The sequence below is a fragment of the Bos mutus genome, chromosome 20 (genome assembly GCF_027580195.1).
Source record: "Bos mutus isolate GX-2022 chromosome 20, NWIPB_WYAK_1.1, whole genome shotgun sequence".
Lineage (NCBI taxonomy): Eukaryota > Metazoa > Chordata > Mammalia > Artiodactyla > Bovidae > Bos > Bos mutus.
The window spans coordinates 3,336,332-3,345,353 of record NC_091636.1 but is presented as its reverse complement, the minus strand read 5'-3'; positions in this window follow the sequence as shown (position 1 = coordinate 3,345,353).

The following is a 9,022-nucleotide window of genomic DNA, read 5'->3' as shown; positions in this document are numbered from 1 at the left end:
GAAAATATTTCCTGAAGGTTGAATATATTTTTTTCTGTTGAGTTTTTGACCAAGTACCTGTTGACTGGGGCTAGTAAAAAAGAGGTGTTCCTTTCTGCAAGACACCATGAGTTCCCCTAGCATAGGACAGGCCATTCTCCTCTCCCACATGTGGCACTTTCCCCTCAATTCTTCATCAATCAGTCAGTCAAACAAACAGTCACTCAAAGAAGGGTCCGACTGCTCCTCGTGGTCCAGAGTGCACTGGCCTTAAAGCCGGAGGCTGCACTCCATGTCTTGCCCCGTTACCGGTTAGTTGCGTGTACTGGACAGAGGTACTTTCCTTCCGTGAGCCTGTTTCTTCAAAGGGAGAGCACGCACGATACAGCTGCCTCCCAGGGCTCTCATGAGCCTTCTACGAAGTCATGCGTGTGGAAGGGCTTTTTGAGCTGCAAGTTGTCGTTCAGATATGAGGGGTTTTGCGAGGGCCCTAACTTGGCAGCATTCACTTAGCCTCTGGAAAGAAGGAGCAACAGAGTCTTGGATTTGGCACTTCAGGCCCCAAATTCAACAGTTTGCCACACTTCCACTGGGTACCCTCAGGGCACTGGGCCCCAGCTACCTGATGAATGAACTAGTTTTGCCCTCAGGGAGCTCAAGTTCTATAAATTGGTAAGTTCAAGGTCATGTGTTGAACTAAGAGAGGAGCTGGGTCTGGGCTTCGTGGGAAACCCAAGGAGATGGAATTCTGGTCTGGGTGCAACAGAACCCCTGAAGAGAGAGGCCGACAGCCTGGCCTGAGAGGTCAGAGAAGGACCAGATGACGGAGCTCAGGAGTGAAGGAAGTGGGTTCCAGGCAGAGGGAAGAGCTTGAGCCAATGTGGGGGTAAGGAGCTGCAGAGCATGCGCAGGGAACTCTGAGCATTTCTGTGTTATGGGATGTCACTTCTGAAATAAGAGCATGATAGAAAGGAAGGGGGATGGGACCAGCCCAGGTAGACCCTCCTGCTCAGTGTCACTCTGGACTCTTTGTTGTAAGAGGCAAGAAAGAGGGTTTGTTAAAGGATTCTGGGGACCTGCGGGCAGAGGTAAAGGAAAACCAGACTTGACAATTCCTGGTCTCTTTCTCTCCCGCTCTCCCTACCTCAGTTTACATGCTTCCCCACCACAGGAGGCCAACATAACAGGGAACATGGTCATCAGCAGCCCAGAGTCACATCCTGCCAAGTCTTTTCCCAAATGCAAGACTCTTCCCTCCCACTTCCAGTAGAAAAATCCCAGGAGAGGGCTCTGACTGACTGTGCTCCGGCCACATGCTGTTCTCTGGATTGGTCACTGTAGCCAAGCCCCCAGGACACTGGGACTGGATGTGTAGTTGTATGCTCACCCTTAATGTTCACTCTGCTGCAGATGGAAACAGGACAAAGAGATGTTGAGCATGCAATGGTAAAAAATGCAATTCATCTCCATTATTTGCAGATTTCATATTTGCAAATTTACTTACTCAAAATTTATTTGCAACCTCAAAATTAATACTCACAGTGCTTCTGTGGCATTTATGGACATGTAGAGAGCAATGAAAAACATGAGTCGTCCACTGGTCACATTCATGGCTGAGAACTAATAAGGCAGCCCTCTGCCTTGTGGTTTCAGCTCTCACACTATAAATAAGTATCCTTTCTTTGGTCTATTTAGTGCCATGTTAGTCCCATTTTGAGGGCTTCCCTGGTGGCTCAGATGGTAAAGAAACAGCCTGCAATGCAGGAGACCCAGGTTCGATCCCTGGGTCAGGAAGATCCCCTGGAGAAGGGACTGGCTGCCCACTCCAGTATTCATGCCTGGAGAATTCCACAGACAGAGGAACCTGGTGGGCTACACTCCATAGGGTCACAAAGAGTTGGATACAAGTAAATGATTTTGACTTCACTTTTTTGGGGGGACTCCAAAATCACTGCAGATGGTGACTGCAGCCAAGAAATTAAAAGACACTTGCTCCTTGGAAGAAAAGCTATGACCAACCTAGACAGCATATTGAAAAGCAGAGACATTAGTCTAGTCAAAGCTATGGTTTTTCCAGTAATCATGTATGGATGTGACAGTTGGACCATAAAGAAAGCTGACCGCCAAAGTATTGATGCTTTTGAACTGTGGTGTTGGAGAAGACTCTCAAGAGTCCCTTGGACTGCAAGGAGATCAAACCAGTCAATCCTAAAGGAAATCAGTCCTGAATATTCATTGGAAGGACTGATGTTGAAGCTGAAACTCCAATACTTTGGCTACCTGATGCAAAGAACTGACTCATTGAAAAAGACCCTGATGCTGGGAAAGGCTGAAGGCAGGAGGAGAAGGGGACAACAGAGGATGAGATGGTTGGATGGCATCACCAACTCAATGGACAAGAGTTTGAGCAAGCTCCAGGAGTTGGTGATGGACAGGGAGGTCTGGTGTGCTGCAATCTGTGAGTCACAAAGAGTCAGACATGACTGAGCGACTTTGACTTCACTTTCACTTGTCCCATTTTTGATGGCGATTTTTCTATTTCAAATGGCCCCCAAGCATTGTCCTGTAGTGCCATTTACTTTTCCCAGCTCCAGAAGGGTGATCACATCTTGTGTCTTATGTAGAAAATATTTGCATTGGAAAAGCTTATTGAGGCATAAGTTATGGTCCTGTGATTCAATGTTAATGATGAATCAGCAATATATGTTAAATATATATTACAGTTAAAGAGAAAAACATACAACAAGGTTATTTATTTATTGGTTAACAACAGCGATGACAACAAAAAGCTCGTAAAACTTTAAATTTGTATTTCCTGTAAGAGCGATGGTTCTGTATTAACTAATCGACTCTTAGTGGTGAGTATAGAACAGGACTTCTGTGGATAACAAGAATGGACTGCACCCATACAGGAATTTAAGCTTTATTCTGGAAGCAATAGGGAGCCATTGAAGGTTTTAGATAAGAGAGAGACAGATATGATTTTTTGAAAGAATCTCTCTGGCTACTCGGTGGAGATTGATTAGAGGAACCAAGACTGAAGGCAGGAAGAATAGTTAGAAGGTGGTTATAGACTCTAAGTGAGAGATGATGCGGCCCAACCCAGGAGATAATATGGAGGATTCGAGAAAGTGATGGATTTGAGAGTGGTATTTAATGGGTCAGTTTAGCAAGAATGAGAACTCACTGATGTTGGGGGCAAGGAAGGAGAACCCCAAACATCACAGTGCTTTTAAAATGCCTACATGTGATTTTTTTAAAACTGAAAGCTCTGTCTCATTGGTCTGAACCACGTGTTTCCTTCTCTGAGAGGTGGTGGGGACTTTCAGCATCGTGGGGGGAGCTGAGCAGCTGTATGGCCGCTGTTTGGGGACAGGCACACGTTCCCCCAGCGCCCTCTCTGTAAATTGCACGCAGGCCCAGCTGTGTTTTCTCTGCCTCCTTACATCATCACCAGTCATAAAAGCCCTACCGGGGGAATTGTGCTGACGATCTGGGCTGGGATGTGTGAGACAAAGGAGACCAGGGGGCTGATTTCAGAGTTTGCAAAGTTCAGATTCCTGCTGGTTGGGAGAGGAGGCAGTTTGGGGCTGACACGCTCTGTGTTTGACAGTCGTCTATGGTTGCTCTCCAGGTCAGTAATTTCCTGGCTTTAAGCAAGTCTGACTGTTTAGTTCAGCCTTGGTCTCCTCACACAGCTGGTGTGCCCTGGCAAGGTGCCCTGGCTGGGGTGAAGCACCTCTCTGCCCCTCCCCATGCGCCTTCAAAAACCTCGAGGTCCCTACTCCCAGCTGCCAGATGACCTGCACCCCCGGCCTTTGGAGTCCTGTTCAGCGCCGTCCTCCAGCTTTGCTGTCTGCTCTTGGCCTTCTGGGTGACCTGTTGGAGTATTTCACCCGAGGCAAACTGCAGTCCTGTGTCTACAAATCTTGGGTCTCTCCCTGCAAAGTAAAGAGCTCTCTGATGAGTATGAAAGGACCCAGTTCTGCTCTGTTCAGACATGGGGTTCTTGTGTGGTCCTAGTCTGCCGGTGGCAGCATTAATCCACATCCTTATTTTAAGGGGAAATGTTCATCTGTTGAATTGGATCCCATCATGTATTCGTTTGCTGCTGCTAAGTCACTTCAGTCATGTCCGACTCTGTGCGACCCCATAGACGGCAGCCCACCAGGCTCCTCCGTCCCTGGGATTCTCCAGGCAATAACACTGGAGTGGGTTGCCATTTCCTTCTCCAGTGCATGAAAGAGAAAAGTGAAAGTGAAGTCACTCAGTCGTGTCCGACCCTCAGCGACCCCATGGACTGCAGCCTACCAGGCTCCTCCGTCCACGGGATTTTCCAGGCAAGAATACTGGAGTGGGGTGCCATTGCCTTCTCTGATGTATTCGTTTAGAACATATAAATGTAAGAAGAAACTTTACAATGTGTCCAGTCTCAACAGTAACTCGTATTTTAGTCACTGTGCGCCATTTCCTGTGCTAAGTGCTTTCACTTGATTTCTCTATCCTAATCCCCACCACCACTTTATCAGATGACTTCTGTTCTCATCTCCATTTTATGGCTAAGAAAATGAGGCACAGAGAGGTCAGGAGAGGTGTCCTAAGTCCTATTGCTCGGGAATGGCTGAGTCAGGGTGTCAGTCCAGGCTAGTGGATCTTAGTGCCTTTATCCTCACTGTGCCATTAGATACAGTCTCATTGCTGATGGACAGTTTCCCCGGCCCTTCCCCTTGTGTGCTTCTCAAGTGCTTCAGTGTTTGACCCAGTCGGGGTGCAAGAACATCCAGTAATTCCCCGGGCCCATTGCACACTTGGAGTTATAGGTTCTTTAGTCTTTGGGGTTTAGGAGCTCAGTGGGAGTGCTGTCTCACTGCTGCTGCTGCTGCTACTGCTGCTAAGTCACTTCAGTCGTGTCCGACTCTGTGTGACCCCATGGACTGCAGCCTACCAGGCTTCTCCGTCCATGGGATTTTCCAGGCAAGAGTACTGGAGTGGGGTGCCATTGCCTTCTCCGACTCACTTCTCCCAACACACAATTTTTTTTAACTGAAATATATTGGGTTTACAATGTTGTGTTAGTTTCAGGTGTGCAGCAAAGTGATTCAGTTATACGTGCATATGTGTGTGCTTGTGTGTGCCTAGTCGCTCAGTCGTGTCTGACTCTGTGAACCCGTGCGCTGTAACCACCAGGCTCCTCTGTTCATGGGATTCTTCAGGCAAGAGTACTAGAGTGGGTTGCCATTTCCTTCTCCAGGGGATCTTCCCGACCCAGGGATTGAACTCAGGTCTCTGGCATTGCATGTGGATTATTTACCTTCTGAACCACCAGGGAAGCTGGATACCTACATATATATCTATTTTTTTCTAGATTCTTTTCTCTTAGAGGTTATCATCAAATATTGAGTATAGCTCCCTGTGCTGTACAGTAAGTCCTATCTATTTTATATATGGTAGTGTACACATGTACTTTTTAAAATTAACTTTTATTGGAGTGTCGTTGCTTTACAATGCTGTGTTCATTGCTGCTGTACAGCAAAGTGAATCAGCCGTATATCTCTTTCGAAATTTCCATCCCATTTTAAGTCACTGTATTTTTTAAAATTAATTTTTACTGGAGTACAGTCGCTTTAAACTTTTTGTATTATTTTATTAAGGACGTTCTCTTTACACGAGTGTTACATGACTCCGCTCTCATTGTAAACATTTCAAGCACATTCTGAAGAGACTATGAAAGCCCCCCTCTCGTCTCTTTTATCCCCCACCTATGCCTTCCCCAGGGGTGCTCACTGTTAATAGTTCACTATCCTTTTTCCTGGCCCACTTCCTGTGCCTTCTCACGTACATACCTTTGCTCCCTGCACAACACCCTTTTAAATAAGCGGGCTCATCTTATCTCTGTTGTTCTACAACTCTATTTTTCTCTCTAGGTAGGTGTACCTTAGAGGTCTTTCCACAAGAATCTCTGTCATTCTCCCTGGTTCACTGGAATGGCCAGACAGTATTCCACTTCGGATTTACCATAATTTAAATTAACCCACTTGACCGAACACTTTCTAAGCAAAGCTGATCATTTGAAAAAGTCAATTATTCGTAGTTACTGGGTAGTAAAAAAATGTATAAAAAAGTCTCCGTGGGGAGAGGGTTGTCAAGGGCAGAATGTTAGTTAGGGGTTAGGGAAAGCCAGGAGGTGTGGGGTGTCCTGTCTCCTTCGCCCCGTCCCCCGCGCAGGCTTTGACTCAGCGCATCGCCTGTCTGCATCAGTCCTTCATTCAGCTCCCCAGCAGGCGTGGGCTCTGCTCTCTTCTCTAATTTCAGCATTTCCCTCCGAGTGAGGACACACCCCGACTCCACCTGGGCCGTGACCACGTATCCCCAGCATTTCTCCCCCCAGCACCCAGCAGAGGTTCGGAGACGGGTTGCCTGGGTGCCAGGACTCTCTTGGCAACACCAAGCGTGGCAGGGACAGAGCTGGTTAAAACCTCTCCTCAGAGGCACCAGAAAAGTCAGTCTGCAGCAACTCAGATTCCATGCAGGCATCTCACCCAGTTTTACTCGGTGAAACCCAAACACCCACTTTTGTTGAGACTCTGACGAGCCCTGGAAACCACCGAGGGCCTGGCTCGCCTCGGCACACGTCTGAAATATGTCAGGCAGGTGTTTCCAAAGAACTTATGCTACAGGAAAATAGATCCTGATGTAATCTGCCTAATTTGGCTTTTGCCTGACTTTCAAGAGAAACTGGCTATTTGTAATGGAAACAGTTCTCGGGCCACTTCAGACAGGGCTTTGTAATGTGAGCTGGTAAAACCCTGCAGGTGCTACGGGGGCCCCTGTTTTCATTTTACATCTCAAGTTTGTTTACTTTAATGTGTTTCTCTGGGAGGACAGAGAAAAAAAGGGGACCTGAGAGGGCTTTAACAAGTCATTTTTCATTTCAAAAAAAGGAATGGTTTTGTATTAAGAAAATTAGCATCAAGAAGGCCTCGGGGAGTCCTGCAGGCAACAGGAAGTGCACATGGCCTAGGGGATATGTTTCCTGAGACTAATTCCCCAAAGAGGCGTGTTCAGGAGCCGGCATACCTGGGGCCGTTGGCAGAGGCATCAATTAGAAAGTGGGAAGCAGTGTTTTCCTTGCTAATTCTTGGCTACCGGATAGGGGTTACTGAAAGCTCCCCTTTCCCCCGACTTGGAGTTAGGCAGTTTTGAAAAATTGTGAAATTATGAATTCAACCTTGTTTTCAATCAGGGGTGGGGGAAATGGTTTCCAGCGTGCAAAGCCGGTACAATGGGTAGAGAGGGCCATGTGGCCAGAACACCCACTGCCAAACTCAGCGACTCATCCAGCCTGTGGGTGAGGGCGCCCTCCCACAGGATGGGGGTGGGGATGGGGGTGTCAAGGAGGCAGCGCCTGCAGGCCCAGCCCCAGAGCAGGAGTTCCAGTTAGGGAGGAGGGAAGAGCCGCGTCTGTCTCCGCCCCCCCCCCAACCCCGATTGTTCCATGCAGGCAGTGCATAGCCGTAATGGTCTTCCATGTGTTATAGAAGATATGATGTATCTGTCAGCTAGGGCTGTCTCCTGCATCCTGGAGATTGGGTTCAATGAAACTGAAGCCCCTGTTCCCTGCCCTTGGTGTGAAAGTGGAGTGTATGCTCCCGGATACGCCTCTCCCTCCTGGCCCCTGCGTTTGTCTGTACTGCCTTGGGACTGACAGGCTGACGTGGGTCTGTGCAGGAAGCTTAAGCCTTTCACCAATTTTCACAAGAAAATCTGCTCCCGAGCCTGTCACGTGCTTAGTGATGTCACTGACAGCGAAGCTATGGGAAGGGTTGCTCTACAAACCCACACAGCCTCCCAGCATCCTGTGGGTCTATCATAGCTTCCCTTTTCTCTTCTCTCTGGAATAAGTAGAGTTATCTCCTTTCCTCTGATAAGAACACTGCTTCCTCGCACATTCGGGTGCCCATGGAGGCTGACGTGTAGGTGTCTGACTCTGCAAACCCACGGACTGTAGCCCACTAGGCTCTTCTGTCCATGGAATTTTCCAGGCAAGACTACTGGAGTGGGTGGCCGTTTCCTTCTCCAGGGGATCTTCCTGCCTCAGGGATGGAACCTGTGTCTCCTGCATTGGCAGATGGATTCTTTACCACTGAGCCACCTGGAACCACGGAGACTGACATCCCCCAACAAATACATTTTTCTTTAAGAATTCTGGTGAAGATGATGTTCAGCTCATATATAAATGTACCCACAGGTGCCTCACAGAGCACTTAAAACAGAGTGTGTATACAGACCCACAGAATCATGTGTGATCACAGCCAATTCTGGAAAAGGGCTCAGAGACCCGCTAATCTAACTCTTCATTTACAGTTGAAGAAAGAGATACCAGAGGGGGAAGGGACATGCCCAAGATCACCGTGAACTAGAGGCAGAGCTGGGCTAAAACTAAGACCCCTTGACTCCTGCCCCAGATTCTTCGCCGGTCACATGTCTTTAGGAGCCTCCAACCCCAATTTCTTTCAAGGCTACTTTAGGGAAAACATTTGAGTGCCATGCAGACACACTCTGTGGTAAGTCCTGTTGGTCCAGTTAGTCCTCCAACATCCGCAGATTTTTCGATCACAGATATGGTGGGCCGATTATACTGTGTCATTTTTTATTATAAGGGACTTGAGTATCCATGAATCTTATTTTTTAAGACTTTTATTTGATGTGGGACATTTTTAAAGTCTTCATTGAACTTGTTACAGTATTGCTTCTGTTGTTTATGTTCTGGTTTCTTTTGGCTGGAAGGCATGTGGGATCTTAGCTGCCTGACCAGGAATCCAGCCCTCACCTTCTGCACTGGAAGGCAAAGTCTTAACCACTGGACCACCAGGAAGGTCCCTCCATGGATTTTAGTATCTGCAGGGGTGTCCTGGAACCAATCCCCCACAGACACTGAGGAACAACTGTACTCCCTATTGTATTTAGCTCAAGCTTCCCTTCTTGTCCTTTCCTACCACCTTGGCTGGGGGAAGGAAGGAGTAGAAAGAAAGTGAAACAGTTT